This window comes from Arachis stenosperma, chromosome 3 (genome assembly GCF_014773155.1).
Source record: "Arachis stenosperma cultivar V10309 chromosome 3, arast.V10309.gnm1.PFL2, whole genome shotgun sequence".
NCBI classification, from domain to species: domain Eukaryota; kingdom Viridiplantae; phylum Streptophyta; class Magnoliopsida; order Fabales; family Fabaceae; genus Arachis; species Arachis stenosperma.
The window spans coordinates 78,463,737-78,480,662 of record NC_080379.1 but is presented as its reverse complement, the minus strand read 5'-3'; positions in this window follow the sequence as shown (position 1 = coordinate 78,480,662).

Sequence of the window (16,926 nt, the reverse complement as noted above, 5' to 3'; positions counted from 1 at the left end):
CTTTTGTTCTTCACTGCTTTTTCTTGCTTCAAGAATCAATTTTATGATTTTTCAGATCATCAATAACATTTCTCTTTTTCATCATTCTTTCAAGAGCCAACAATTTTAACATTCATAAACAACAAGATAAAAAATATGCACTGTTCAAGCATTCATTCAGAAAACAAAAAGTATTGTCACCACATCAATATAATTAAACTAATTTCAAGGACAATTTCGAAACTCATGTACTTCTTGTTCTTTTGTATTAGAAACATTTTTCATTTAAGAAAGGTGCAGGATTCATGAAATTATTCATAGCCTTCAGACATAGTTACTAGACACTAATGATCATGTAATAAAGACACAAATATAGACAAACATGAAGCTCAAAAATAAAAAAAACAGAGAGATAAGAACAAGGAAGTTAAGGAATGAGTCCACCTTTGTGAGGGTGGCGCCTTTTTCTTGAAGGACCAATGGTGTCCTTTGAGCTCCTCTATGTCTCTTCTTTGCCTCTGTTGCTTGATCCCTAGTGATTTTGGTGCTCCTATCCTTAGTTTCTCCCAATAATTGTGTGGAGAAAAATGTATCCCCTGAGGTATCTCAGGGATTTCTTGATGAGGGAATTCCTCATGCTCTTGTTGAGGTCCATGAGTAGGCTCTCTTGATGTGCAGTCAAATGCTCTACTACTGAGCTATGGACCCTTGAGATGAATCTCTCTATCTTTCATGACTCGGAGGTGGGAGCTTTTGTCTTCCCTTTCCTCTTTCTAGAGGTTTCTCCGGTCTTAGGTGCCATAAATGATTATGGAAAAATAAAAAGCTATGCTTTTACCACACTAAACATAGAATGTTGCTCGCCCTCGAGCAAAAGAAGAAAGAATAGAAGAAGAAGAAGAAGATATGGGGCAGAGGGAGAGAGGTTTATGGTTCGGTCATGTAGGGGTGGGTTTGGGTGGGAAAGAGATTTTGAATTTGAAGGTAGGTGGGGTTGATGGGGAAGAGTGGGTGGATGTGACTGGTGAAGGGGTAATGGAGAAGAGAGATTGAGGTGATTGGTGAAGGGTATAGTGTTATTGGATTGTGTGAAGAAGCGAGAAGGTGAGTTGAGGTAGGTGGGAATCCTGTGGGGTCCACAGATCCTGAGGTGTCAAGGATGAATCATCCCTGCACCAATTAGGCGTGTAAAATGCCCGCTGTAGGTGAGTCTGATTCTGCTGCCTGAAATTGTTATTGTTATTCCACCTCTGATTTCCATTGTTATCTCTGCCTCCTTTGTTAGAATTGTCCCTCCAACCCAGGTTAGGATTGTCTCTCCAGCCTTGGTTAGAGTTATCCTACCATCCTTGGTTATAGTTGCCACCTTGATTGTACCCTTGAGTGGGACGGTCATGAAAGTTGTGAGTGGCCGCTACAGTGTTGTCTTCTGGTTGGAGCTGCGGACATTCATCGGCATAGTGGCTGTAATCTGCACAGATTTCGCACACTCTTTGTGGAACTAACTGCTGGCTGTGCTGTGGTGGGGAAGGCTGAACTTGCTGAGGTTGTTGTTGATTCAGTTGCATCTGCTTCAGTAAGTTAGTCATTTCACATAGACTCTGGGCTATAGGAGTAGTCTCTGTATTAGTGGATACCTCCGCAACAGCTCTTGACCGACTTTGTCTCTGCCTATGATTCCTAGTAGAGTCAGCTAAGTCTCTGATCAATTGCCATGCTTCGTCCGTAGTCTTGTACTTTTTCATAGAACCATTGCAAGCACCTTCCAGTGTGGTCCTATCTTGAGATCTCAAACCCTGTGTAAAGTACCCGAGAAAAACTATTTTGTCAATCATATCATGGGGACATGCATCTCGAAGTGTATTGAAGCATTCCAAGTATTCATAGAGGGTCTCAGATTCATCCTGAACGATCATAGACATATCCTTCCTCAGCTTATCGGCAACTTCAGCTGGAAAGAATTTATCCAGAAATTCTCTCCTAAGTGTATCCCAGTTGAAAACAGTTTCTCTGGGTTGAGTGTAGTACCACTCTCTTGCCTTTTCCTCCAGAGAAAACGGGAAGGCTTTCAATAGAATAGAGATTTTATCAGCGCCATCACACTTAACAGTAGAACAAGCGGTCTGGAAATTCCTAAGATGCTTGATAGGCTCTTGAGCAGGTAAGCCATGAAATTTGGGCATCAAGTTGAGTAGTGAAGACTTTATTTTAAAATCTACTGCTACTGCTGGGTGGTGTGCCTGGAATGGTTGGAGCGTAAAATCAGGGGCTCCTTCCTCCTGGATAGTGACTCTTCTGGGCACTGCCATGTTACCTGCACGTAAATGAACTGGATCAGTAGAAAGGGAGTTTGTTTCTTCCTTAGATGACGGTTCAGGTTCGTCCTCAAAGAGGAGTCGCCTACGCCTAGCTCGCCTTATATGTGAAAGAGTTCTTTCAATTTCAGGGTCAAATGCTGGCAAGCTTGGATCAGGAAGCGAACGCGTCATTTAACGAAAGAAACGTACAGTTCATAGTGATAGAATGAAAAAAAAATTGCAACAAAAATAAATACCAATCAATAAATCAACACAATGTTGCAACTCCCCGGTAACGACGCCAAAAATTGATGCGGCGGAAATTGGTGAATTAAAAATCTTTAAAATATATGCGTCGCAAGTATAGTTCTTAACTCACCAGAATTCCACTTATCAATTTAGAAAGGTGTCACAGAAATTTAAATTTTAATTACTGGGAGTATGAATCCCAGGTCGTCTCCCAACGAGTTGCAGAAAAGTGTGCTATTTTATTAATCAGATGTTTTCAAAAAGGTTTGAGTTGAGTAAACAGGAAATAAAATTGGAGAATTTGAATAATGTAAATAAAATCCTTGATTGGGAGTTGATTAGTTGGAAGTCCCGCTATTGTTGGATTATTCTATAGATTAATTGATAATTAAAGGTTATCCTGTTTAGTTATCTCTTACTAGGTAAAGGAAAGTTAAACAAGTTGGGATGTTATGCCCATTCACAAGTTGCAATCCACTTAATTAAAAGGGATTGGTGTTAGTGACTAGAGGGCAAGCCAACAATAACCCAATTACAATCTTTCTTTCAAGCCTTCCAACTCAATTGGTTCCTTTCAATCAACTCCCCATCAAGTTAGGGAACTACTTGCTCATTGTGAATGTAAAATTCATAACATATGAAAAGGAATTAAAGAAAGACATTGTAAATAAAATCAAAATAATCAAATAAAAATAAAAGTAATCCTTGTATTAAATAAATCCTAATAATATTCCAATGGTAAAATTAACAAAGCAAAAGACATGGAAGAGTAAAGCCAAGTAAAGAAAACGAACTAGAATGACGAAGTCTTGATGAGGTAATAACTCTTCTCAATATTCCAACGCAAAAAGTGATAGAAAAATAAAATCCTAAAAACTATCAATGTGTAGAGAGAAAAACCTAGAGGAGGAGTAAAAACTAGATCTAAAACTAAAACTGTGTAGAATGAATTGTTGTCTCTGGTTTCTGCATGTTCTCTGGCTCTAGTCTGCTGTTCTGGGCCGAGAACTGGGTCAAAACAGGGCCCAAAATCGCCCCCAGCGGAATCTGCAGATTATGCAGATCGCACACGTCACGCGATCGCGTCATCCATGCGGACGCGTCATTCGCGTTTTTCCTTGCCACGCGTTCGCGTCATCCACGCCTCCGCGTCACTTGTGCTTTTCCATTCCGCGCGATCGCGTGAGCCATGCGGCCGCGTCACTGCGATTTCTCTTTTTTCGCGCGAACGCGTGAGCCGTGCGGCCGCGTCACTTCTCGCTGGTTATCTCCTCAATTTCTTGTGTTCCTTCCATTTTTGCTAGCTTCCTTTCCAATCTCCAACTCATCCATGCCCTATAGAGCCTGAAACACTTAAACACACAGATCACGGCATCGAATGGGATAAAGGAGAACTAAAATGCATAATTAAAAAGTCTCTAGGAAGCAATTTTCAACCATGTAATAATTTCAGGAAAGAAATATAAATGCATGCTAAATTAATGAATAAGTGGGTAAGGATCATGATAAAACCACACAATTAAACACAATATAAACCATAAAATTGTGGTTTATCAACCTCCCCACATTTAAACATTAGCATGTCCTCATGCTTAATTGAAGGAGACAAGATAAATAAGTATGAACATGTAGAAACTCATGCAATGCAATGCAACCTATATATATATGGATGCAACTATATGATTCTTGCCCACTTGGTCAAAAGTAAATAAGCTCTTCAAAACAATTACAAATCAAATTCCACTAATTCTATCATTATACAGTAAGACAGATAAAAGTGCAAGAAGATAGCTCATGAAAGCGGGGAACATGGAAATTCAAGCATTGAACCCTCACTGATGATGTATGTACGCTCTAATATCTCTAGTGTATAGGGTAGTCACTCTGTCCTTCTCTAATCATGCTCTCTAACTTTTGTTTTTCTCCGAACCAATCAACAACAGTTAATATGCCAATGCAAATATCATGAGGTATTTTCAAGGTTGTAATGGGGCCAAGGTAAGGGTAGGGATATATATATGGTTAAGTGAGCTTATAAATTGAATCTTTAATTAACCCAAGCTTTAACCCAACCTATATATTTTATATAACCTTAGAATTCATACCTAGCTACCCAGAATTCCCTTTTACATTCCATACTCATGTATCAATTTTATCATATGTGCATTGATCTTGAATTTTTAATTTAACATTGGGGTGATTTTGTCCCCTTATTTATTTATTGATTTTTTTTTATAAAAATAAAAATAAACATAGCTTATCACTGCACATAGATTTTTAATTCTTATAGTTTCACATGAGTAGGTATCCAAATTCCCATTGTATTATCATGACACATTCCCTTAATAACTTTTGTTCCCATAAATTCCCATACTTAACTAGCATACACAATTCTATCTTAAGCTAACCAAAGATTCAATTTGGGATATACAATTATTTTTTCGCTTAAGGTTAGTAATGTGGTAAAATATAGAACAAATGGAATTTAAAGGCTCAAAGTGGTTAACAAAGGTAATTAAAAAGGGTAGGCTTAATTTGGATAAGTGAGTTTAAATAAATAATGGCCTCAATCACATGCAAGCATATAAACATAATAACTATTGGACATATAGGATGAAACAAAATTCAGATTGCAATCATAGAGAAGTAAACACACAAGAATAAAATAATTATGGTTAAATAATGTAACCATGCATAAAGGCTCAAATCTTCACAGGTTGTGTGTTCTTTAGCTCAAAAATCATGTTCCAAATACAGCTTCAAGCAAATTTATCATAAAAGTTTTGATTAAAATTAGTGAAATTTTGTTCCAAAGATATCTTTTTAGAAGAAACTTATTGTCTTTTCAATCAAGTAGAACATGCATGCGACTAACCTATTACTATGCAATTTATTCTATTCTATAAAAGAAAGAAAATCTAACTAAAATATCCTAATTATTAGTGCTAGGGAAGAGAAATTACCTCCGGAAGTCAGGTACTGACCGACCTCCCCACACTTAAGGCTTTGCACCTCCTCGGTGCCATCTGTCAAGAACAAGGGTGGGCTGGTGGCAGTGTCTCCACAGTCGGGACCGTCATGGCTTCCTGTGCTGGTGAAGGAAGTGGAGTCCGGGGTGTCTGAGTCTCTGCAATCTCCTCTAAGCAGCTCCCTGAGGTGTTTGAATCGGCGTTGATTGCGGCGCTCTCGGAGCATTGCTTTCTTTTCATGTTGGTCCAACCGCTTCAATATCTGATGCAGCAATTGACTAGTAGATGGTGGAGGAGGTGTGGCATTCTCTGTGGACTGGCTGGTAGTGGCAAGTTGTGGCCTGAGATATCTCCCGTTAGGGATATACTGATCATCCCGTGGATGAATGGCTTTGGTGTCTCCAGCTCTATAGGATACTCCGGCAGCTGAGATAAGATCAAAGACCAATGCGGGGAAAGGTAGGTTGCCCGCGATCTGCACATGTTCCATAGCATTCCGGATATGTCGCGGTAAATTGAGAGGCTGGTCTGTGAGGATGCACCATAGTAGAACGGCCATGTCTGCGGTGAAGGAGGACTCATGAGTACTCGGGAAGACGTAATGGGACATAATCTGTGCCCATACGTGAGCCTCTAAGGTAAGTGTGGAAGCCGAGATTCCCTTAGGACGGGAACGATGGTATCTGAAGATCCATTTGCTGCCAGGGTGAGCAATAACTCTGAGAACAGCGTCCCAGTCAAAAGTGTATGCCTAGCGCTTGGTTGCGGCTTTCTGAAAAGCGTCCAACCCTTCTGGAGCAGGTGGGAGAACTAAGGCTTGCTGGATGGCCTCTTCTGTAATGGGGACTTGCTTCTGGCGTAAATAGACGGACTGCAGAGTTGGCAGGTGGAAGTTGGAGTAGAACTCAACAACCCAAGAAAGATTAACCTGTTGTGGCTGTCTCTGTAAAAATCCCCAATGTCTTTGTGCAATTTGTGGCTCAACAAATTCGGCGATACGAGGCGGAAGGATAAGAAGGTGTTCATTATTGTAATTTTGAGCTGCCAGAATAGGAAACATCTGCTCACAGTAGCGATTTGGGAATCGTGCAGTGTCCTTGGCTGGGAAGGCTCTCTCTTTGTCATCAACCTTGATAATCCTTTTAATTCTTTTTGTTGAGGGCTTAACTGCAGTTGAAGAAGGCTCTGTCACTAATGCTCTCTTCGTACCTTTCCTTGCTGTGGGTTTAGGGGTAGCTTTCTCTTTGCTTTCTTGGTGGCCATTCTGAAAAGGGAAGAGAAAGTAAATTAAATCCAAAGAATGAAAGCAAGGAAGGAGATGGAGTGAGAAATAAACAGTGCACGGTAAAGATGAATGAAATAAACACATGGTCATGACAACATGTGAAAAGATCATTAAAGGAAATATCATTGGTGCATAAAAGGGTAAGTAGATGCAAGATGATTATTGGCATGCCGGCAAGGGCATGAGTAGCATAGATCAAGCATCACTTCGTAACAAACTAACATGATTGTATTGGCAATTAAATTTAATGAATAAAATAGTAAAGGAAATTTGTGAAAAACATGCTTTGAATAGTAGGAAGTATAAAAGAGAAGTGCATAATGCCATATGGGCTTTTTCACAAACACATAGCATGCATGGTAAATAAGGTATAGAAAGTATTAAAGTAAACATGCAAGCAACCCTTTAAAGAAAATAATATATAATTGCCAAATAATTTGTAACAATTCACAAGCATATAATGAGGAATGATGACTCAAATAAATTTCTAACACCATGTAAAAAGGAAAGAAGAAGAAAGAAAATATGGATAATGAAAAGAAAAAGAAAAGAAAAGAAAATAACATATAAAATAAGAAGAATGATAGAAAAAAGGGAGGAGGGAAGAAGAAAATAAAACCTTGTTAATGGATGTGAGAGAGAGAGAGAGAGAGAGAGAGAGTGAAAGGGGAGATAGAAGGAAGAAGGGAGAAGGAAGAAATAAGGAGGGGAAAGAAAAATTAGGATTTGGAGAAGAGAAATATAAGATATTTTGGCTATTTTGGTTGAGCTGTGCGGCGCAAGCGACGCGGCTGCATGGGGCACGCGTTCGCGTGAATGCGCTTTAGTTCAGTTGACTTGGTCGCGTCGGTGACGCAGTCGTGTGACCCATATTGTGCTTTTGGCGCAAGGGCAGCCTCGCGCCTGCACAACTCTCTGTTCAAATTGATATATTTGCCAAATTTGGGGTGACGCGATCGCATGGGGCATGCGATCGCGTGAGTGGGCTTCAGAAGGGATGACGCGGACACGTCAGTGATGCGGTCGCGTGATTGGGATGGTGCGTCCAGCACCACTCTCGTGCAATATTTCGTTGTGCACCCCTTTTACATCGAAAATCAGGGCACGCGGCCGCGTGGGGCACGCGGTCGCATGTGAGGCTATGAATCCCATGTGACGCGGATGCGTTAGCGACGCGGCCGTGTGGGACAATTTGTGCCATTGGCACGCCTCCAGCCATGCTCTAGTGAAACTCTCTGTTTGTTTTTTATTTTCTCACCTCTCCTTGTGACGCGGACGCGTCGCTGATGCGAACGCGTCGCGCAGCCCATTTTTTATTATTATTATTATTTTTGTATGCAGATGCATATGTGATGAGCGGATATTTTATACGCTTTTTGGGGGTAATTTCATGTAGATTTTAGCATGTTTTAATTAGTTTTTAGTAGAATATTTTTAATTTTTAGGCAAAAATCATATTTCTGGACTTTACTATGAGTTTGTGAGTTTTTCTGTGATTTCAAGTATTTTCTGGCTGAAATTGAGGAAGCTGAGCAAAAATCTGAGTTAGGCTGAAAAAGGACTGCTGATGTTGTTGGATCCTGACCTCCCTGCACTGGGAATGGATTTTTTGGAGCTACAGGAATCCAATTGACGCACTCTAAATTAGGTTGGAAAGTAGACATCCAGGGCTTTCCAGAAATATATAATAGTCTATACTTTACGTGAAGATAGACGACGTAAACTGGCGTTCAACGCCAGTTCCATGTTGCAGTCTGGCGTCCAGCGCCAGAAACAAGTTACAAGTTGGAGTTCAACGCCAGAAACAGGTTACAACCTGGCGTTGAACGCCCAAAACAGCCCAGGCACGTGAGAAGCTTAAGTCTCAGCCCCAGCACACACCAAGTGGGCCCCAGCACACACCAAGTGGGCCCCAGAAGTGGATTTCTGCACTATCTATCATAGTTTACTCATTTTTTGTAAACCTAGGTTACTAGTTTACTATTTAAACAACTTTTAGAGATTTACTTTGTATCTCATGACATTTTCAGATCTGAATTAGATACACTTTGACGGCATGAGTCTCTAAACTCCATTGTTGGGGGTGAGGAACTCTGCAGCGTCTCGATGAATTAAAGCAATTATTTCTGTTTCTCCTTTCAACATGCATGTTCCTATCTAAGATATTCATTCGCGCTTAATTATGGAGAAGGTGATGATCCGTGACACTCATCACCTTCCTCAATCCATGAACGTGTGCCTGACAAACACCTCCATTCTACATCAGATTGAATGAGTATCTCTTAGCTTCCTTAATCTGAATCTTCGTGGTATAAGCTAGAATTGATGCTGGCAACTCTTGAGGATCCGGAAAGTCTAAACCTTGTCTGTGGTATTCCGAGTAGGATTCAAGGATTGAATGGCTGTGACGAGCTTCAAATTCGCGATTGCTGGGCGTGATGACAAACGCAAAAGGATCAATGGATCCTATTCCAACATGATCGAGAACCAACAGTTGATTAGCTGTGCTGTGACAGAGCATCTGGACCGTTTTCACTGAGAGGATGGGAGGTAGCCACTAACAATGGTGATTCCCTACACACAGCTTGCCATGGAAGGAGCCTTGCATTTATGAAAGTGAGTAAGCATTATGTTGCAGGGATTCAGAGGATAAAGCATCTCCAAAAACTCCAACATATTCTCCATTACTGCACAACAAGTAACTATTTCACACTCTTTTATTTTTCTAATAATTCCAACTGATAATTTTAATTAATATCCTGACTAAGAATAATAAAATAAACATAGCTTGCTTCAAACCAATAATCTCCGTGGGATCGACCTTTACTCACGTAAGGTATTACTTGGACGACCCAGTGCACTTGCTGGTTAGTGGTACGATTTGTAAGAAGTCTTGATTTTAATATTGAGATCACAATTTCGTGCACCAAGTTTTTGGCGCCGTTGCCGGGGATTATTCGAGTTTGAACAACTAAAGGTTTATTTTGTTGCTTAGATTAGGAATAATTTATTTTTGTTGTTATAGAGTCATTAAATTCTGAGTCCTTTATTCCCTTTTCAAAAAGTTTTTCAAAAATATTATTTTTCTTTATCAATTTCTAAATTTTTTTCGTGAGTTTAGTGTCTTGTTCTAAGTTTGGTGTCAATTGCATATTTTATATTTTTCTTTAAAATTTTCGTATTAGTGTTCTTTGTTCTTCCTTGATCTTCAAGTTGTTCTTGTTTATTTTTCTTGTTTGATCTTTAATTTTTCTTATTCTGTGTCTTTTCTTGTTTCACTTGTGTTCTTTTTTTAAAACATTAATCTTCCAAAAGGAATATACCTATTTAGAAGAAGTGTTACATTTACTCCCAATTGGCTAGAGCGTTGGTCTATGTTCTTGGCAATTGGGCATCTTCTTTTTAAAATTTTTTTTCAAAAATAATTTTTCTTGATTTAATCTTGTGCCAAACTTTAAGTTTGGTGTTTTCTTGTTAATCTTTTCATAATTTTTGAAAATTTTATTAAAGTCTTTTAAAAATTTTAAGTTTGGTGTTCTTTCTTTTGTTCTTGGTGTTCTTGTGAATCTTCAAGGTGTTCTTGAGTCTTTCTTGTGTTTTGATCTTAAAATTTTTAAGTTTGGTGTTCCTTGGTGTTTTCCCTCCAAAATTTTCGAATATAAGAGCATTAGATCTAAAAATTTTAAGTCTTGTGTCTTTTGTGTGTTTTTCTCTTTCATCATAAAATTCAAAATTCAAAAAAAAAAATATATCTTTTTCAAAAATATCCTAACCACTTTCTCTCTCCTCAAATTTTTAATTTTCTTTCTTTATTTATTTTATTTTTATTTCGATTTTTATTTTATTTTATTTTATTATTTCAAAAATCAATTTTCTTTATATAATAAATTAAATAAAATAGACAATATCAACATCTATACCATCTCCCTTGCTCCATCATGGAACTAAGTGGAAATGCACAGTCCAGGAGGACTCTGGGGTCATATGCTAACCCCACTACTGCTTCATATGGGAGTAGTATCTGTATACCCTCCATTGGAGTTAGTAGCTTTGAGTTGAATCCACAGCTCATTATCATGGTGCAGCAAAGCTGCCAGTATTCCGGTCTTCCACATGAAGAACCTACAGAGTTTCTGGCACAATTTTTACAAATTGCTGACACAGTACATGATAAGGAAGTAGATCAGGATGTCTACAGATTATTACTGTTTCCATTTGCTGTAAAAGATCAAGCTAAGAGGTGGTTAAATAACCAACCTAAGAACAACATAAGGACATGGAAACAGCTGTCAGAAAAATTCCTGAATCACTATTTTCCTCTAAAACGGATGACACAGCTAAGGTTAAGCATCCAAGGCTTCAAACAAGGAGATAATGAATCCCTTTATGATGCCTGGGAGAGATACAGAGAGATGCTAAGAAAATGCCCCTCTGAAATATTTTCAGAGTGGGTGCAATTAGACATCTTCTACTATGGGCTTACAGAAAAAGCTCAGATTTCTCTAGATCACTCAGCTGGTGGATCTATACATATGAGAAAAACAATTGAAGAAGCTCAAGAGCTTATTGATATAGTTGCCAAAAATCAGCATCTGTACCTAAGCAGTGAATCTTCCATGAAAGAAGAAGCTAAAACAGTAACTGTTGAACCTAGTCCTGTAGATCAGGCTAATGAATTCAATCAACAGCTGGATTTTCTGACTCAGCAGCTAGCCGAATTCAAGGAAATACTACAAGAAACAAGAATGGCTAACAGAAATATGGAAGTACAGTTAAAGCAAACAGAAAAGCAACAGTCAAAACAGATAACAGAAGAATGCCAAGCAGTTTAATTAAGAAGTGGGAAAACATTAAATACCTCACTTCAAAGCAGCAGGAAGCCAAGAAATGAACAAATGACTACTCAAAATCCCTCTGAGGACAATCAGAGCCCAGAGAGGAATAATGCTGGCACTGAACGCCCAAACCATGCTCATTCCTGGCGTTCAATGCCAGAAACAAGCAAGGATTTGGCGTTGAACACCCAAAAGGAGCACAGTTCTGGCGTTTAGATGCCAGAAACAAATAAGGAGCTAGCATCTAACGCCACTCCAGCTTCCACCCCTGGTATTCAAATGCCAGTGGGGGATCAGACACATACAAGTGCTGATAACAACCCTTCTAAAAAGGCTCCCCAATCCACATCTGTAGGCAATAAACCTGCAGCAACTAAGGTTGAGGAATACAAAGCCAAAATGCCTTATCCTCAAAAACTCCGCCAAGCAGAACAGGATAAGCAATTTGCCCGCTTTGCAGACTATTTTAGGACTCTTGAAATAAAGATTCTGTTTGCAGAAGCACTTGAGCAAATACCCTCTTATGCTAAGTTCATGAAAGAGATCTTAAGTCATAAGAAGGATTGGAGGAAAACTGAAAAAGTTTACCTCACTGAAGAATGCAGTGCAGTCATTCTGAAAAGCTTACCTGAGAAGCTTAAAGATCCCGGGAGCTTTATGATACCATGCACATTAGAGGGTAATTGTACCAAGCAAGCTCTATGTGATCTTGGGGCAAGTATCAACTTAATACCTGCATCTATTATCACAAAGCTTGGTTTGACTGAAGAAGTCAAACCAACCCAGATATGTCTTCAACTTGCTGATGGCTCTATTAAATACCCATCAGGCGTGATTGAAGACATGATTGTCAAGGTTGGGCCATTTGCCTTTCCTACTAACTTTGTGGTGCTGGAAACGGAGGAGCACAAGAGTGCAACTCTCATTCTAGGAAGACCTTTCCTAGCAACTACCCGAACCCTCATTGACATCCAAAAAGGGGAAGTAACCCTGAGAGTCAATGAGGAGGAGTTCAAGTTGAATGTTGTCAAGGCCATGCAACATCCAGACACCCCAAATGATTGCATGAGTGTTGATATCATTGACTCTCTAGTAAGAGAGGTCAATATGGCTGAGAGTCTCGAATCAGAGCTAAAGGACATCTTTAAAGATGTTCAGCCTGATCTGAAGGAATCAGAGAGAATAATAGAACCTCTTAAAATCCCTCAGGAAGACGAGAAACCTCCCAAACCCGAGCTCAAACCATTACCACCATCCCTGAAATATGCATTTCTGGGAAAAGGTGATACCTTTCCTGTAATCATAAGCTCTACCTTAGAGCCACAGGAAGAGGAAGCACTAATTCAAGTGCTAAGGACACACAAGACAGCTCTTGGGTGGTCCATCAGTGATCTTAAGGGCATTAGCCCAGCCAGATGCATACACAAGATCCTATTGGAGGATGACGCCAAGCCAGTGGTCCAACCACAAAGGCGGCTGAATCCAGCCATGAAGAAAGTGGTGCAGAAGGAGGTCACTAAATTACTAGAGGCTGGGATTATTTATCCTATTTCTGACATCCCCTGGGTAAGCCCTATCCAAGTCGTCCCTAAGAAGGGAGGCATGACAGTGGTGCATAATGAAAAAAATGAACTGATTCCTACAAGAACAGTTACAGGGTGGCGTATGTGTATTGATTATAGAAGGCTCAATACAGCCACCAGAAAGGATCATTTTCCTTTACCATTCATAGACCAGATGCTAGAAAGACTAGCAGGTCATAAATACTACTGCTTCTTGGATGGATATTCAGGTTATAACCAAATTGCAGTAGATCCCCAGGATCAAGAGAAAACGGCATTCACATGTCCATCTGGAGTATTTGCATACAGAAGGATGCCATTTGGCCTGTGCAATGCACCTGCAACCTTTCAGAGGTGCATGCTCTCTATCTTCTCTGATATGGTAGAGAAGTTTCTGGAAGTCTTCATGGATGACTTTTCAGTATTTGGAGACTCATTCAGCTCCTGTCTTGACCATCTAGCACTTGTTCTAAAGAGATGCCAAGAGGCCAACCTAGTTTTAAACTGGGAGAAATGTCACTTTATGGTGACTGAAGGAATTGTCCTTGGGCACAAAATCTCGAACAGAGGAATAGAGGTGGATCAAGCTAAGGTAGAAGTAATTGAAAAATTACCACCACCTGCCAATGTTAAAGCAATCAGAAGCTTTCTGGGGCATGCAGGATTCTATAGGAGGTTTATAAAGGATTTTTCAAAAATTGCCAAACCTCTGAGCAACCTGCTAGCTGCTGACACGCCATTTATCTTTGATAAGGAATGTCTGCAGGCATTTGAGACCCTGAAAGCTAAGCTGGTCACGGCACCAATCATTTCTGCACCAGACTGGACATTACCATTTGAATTGATGTGTGATGCCAGTGATCATGCCATTGGTGTAGTGTTGGGACAGAGGCATGACAAGCTCATGCACGTCATTTACTATGCCAGTCGTGTTTTAAATGACGCACAGAAGAATTGCACAACCACAGAAAAAGAGCTACTTGCAGTGGTTTATGCCATTGACAAATTCAGATCCTATTTAGTAGGATCAAAAGTGATTGTGTACACTTATCATGCTGCTCTTAAATATCTACTCACAAAGCAGGATTCAAAACCCAGACTTATAAGATGGGTGTTGCTTCTACAAGTGTTTGATATAGAAATAAGAGACAGGAAGGGGACAGAGAATCAGGTAGCAGATCACCTGTCCCGAATAGAACCAGTAGAAGGGGCGTCCCCCCTCTTACTGAGATCTCTGAAAACTTTCCGGATGTGAAACTCTTTGCCATCCAGGAAGTGCCATGGTTTGCAGACATTGCAAACTACAAGGCAGTAAGATTCATACCCAAAGAATACAGTAGACAGCAATCAAAGAAGCTGATCACGGATGCAAAGTATTATCTTTGGGATGAGCCGTATCTCTTTAAGAGATGTGCAGACGGAGTAATCCGTAGATGTGTGCCTAAAGAAAAAGCACAGAAGATCCTATGGCACTGCCATGGATCACAGTATGGAGGACATTTTGGAAGTGAGCGAACAGCCACAAGAGTCCTCCAATGTGGCTTCTACTGGCCTACTCTCTATAAAGACTCCCGAGTGTTTGTACTTAATTGTGACAGTTGCCAAACATCTGGTAATCTGCCTCACAGTTATGCTATGCCTCAACAAGGGATCTTAGAGATTGAGTTGTTTGATGTATGGGGCATTGACTTCGTGGGACCTTTCCCACCGTCATACTCAAACATTTATATTCTGGTGGCAGTGGATTATGTATCCAAATGGGTGGAAGCTATTGCTACACCCACTAACGACACTAAGACAGTGTTAAAATTCCTTCAGAAACACATCTTCAGCAGATTTGGCACCCCTAGAGTACTAATCAGTGATGGGGCACTCATTTCTGCAATAAACAGCTCTATTCTGCTTTGGTTCGTTATGGAGTTAGCCACAGGGTAGCTACTCCATACCATCCACAGACAAATAGGCAAGCTGAAGTCTCAAATAGAGAACTCAAAAGAATCCTGGAACGGATTGTAATTAACCGTAGAAGGGATTGGGCAAGAAGCTTGGATGATGCTCTGTGGGCATACAGAACAGCATTCAAGACCCCTATAGGGACCTCTCCATACCAGCTTGTGTATGGAAAGGCATGTCACTTGCCAGTGGAACTGGAACATAAGGCTTACTGGGCAACCAGATTCCTGAACCTTGATGGCAAGTTAGTTGGAGAAAAATGATTGCTTCAGTTAAATGAGCTAGAGGAATTTAGACTCAATGCTTTCGAGAATGCAAAAATTTACAAAGAGAAAGCAAAAAGATGGCATGATAAGAAATTGTCATCCAGAGTCTTTGAGCCAGGGCAGAAAGTTCTGCTATTTAATTCTAGGCTCAAATTATTCCCCGGGAAATTGAAATCCCGGTGGAGAGGTCCATATGTAATTACAAGTGTATCGCCATATGGATACGTAGAGCTTCAGGATAATGACTCTAACAAAAAGTTCATTGTTAATGGACAGAGAGTTAAACATTATCTTGAAAGCAATTTTGAGCAAGAATGCTCAAAACTGAGACTTGATTAAAGCTCAGTAATAGTCCAGCTAACGACATTAAAAAAGCGCTTGCTGGGAGGCAACCCAGCCATTCACAAAATTTAATTTTATTTGTTTTTGTTAATTAATTGATTTTTACAGGTATATGTCAAAGTATCTTCAAGGTAAAATAGCAATTGCTTGAATTCACAAAGTTATAAGAGAATTTGGAAGTTCACTGGCGTAAAAAAGGCCAGTAAGAAACCATTTGGGCGTTGAACGCCCAAAAGAAGCACCCACTGGGCGTTCAACGCCAGTAAGGGTAGCCATCTGGGTGTTAAACGCCAGAAAGGAGCATCTTCTGGGCGTTGAACGCCAGAAAGAAGTACCTTCTGGGCATTTAACGCCAGATTGACAGCGTCCTGGGCGTCCAGAAAAACGCCCAGTGACAAAGGACTTCCTGGCGTTCAACGCCAGAAAGAAGCAACAGCTGGGCGTTGAACACCCAGGAGAAGCAACAATTGGGCGTTAAACACCCAAAACATGCAGCAGTTGGGCGTTTAACGCCAGGATGGTGGGGAGGAGGTAAAATTCGTTTTTCTTTATAAATTTTCTAATTTTTATGTTTCAATTCATTATTTCTTGCATAAAACATGTTTCAAAATATCATCCTTTAATTCCAAAAATTTTAATCCTAATTTCTAAAAACCCTAATTTCTAAAATCCCTTTTTTCAAAAATATCAAATGTATCTTAATTCATAAACATAAACCTTTTCCAATCCAATCCAACTCTTTTTCCAATTTTTTTTAAAAAAACTTAATTTTCTTTTAAAATCTTTTTCAAATTATAAATTTCAAATTTATTTTTAAATATCATTCATATCTTTTTAAATTATATCCTTTTCTTATCATATTTATCTTTCATCTTATATCTTTTTCTTATTTTCGAAAACCCACCCCCTCCCTTTATATCCACTTTCGGCCCCCCTCTCATCATCCACCATTCCACACTTGCTCTCCTCCAATCCCTCTCCTCTCTTTTCTTTTGCTTGAGGACAAGCAAACCTCTAAGTTTGGTGTGCTTATCCGTGATCACAAAAATATACCCACTTTGATCATGGCCCCTAAAGGAAAACAACCCAACCCAAGAGGCAAGAAAGAGAATACTCCAAAGCCACTTTGGAATCAAGGGAAGTTCTTAACTAAAGAACATTCAGACCATTACTACAAAATAATGAGTCT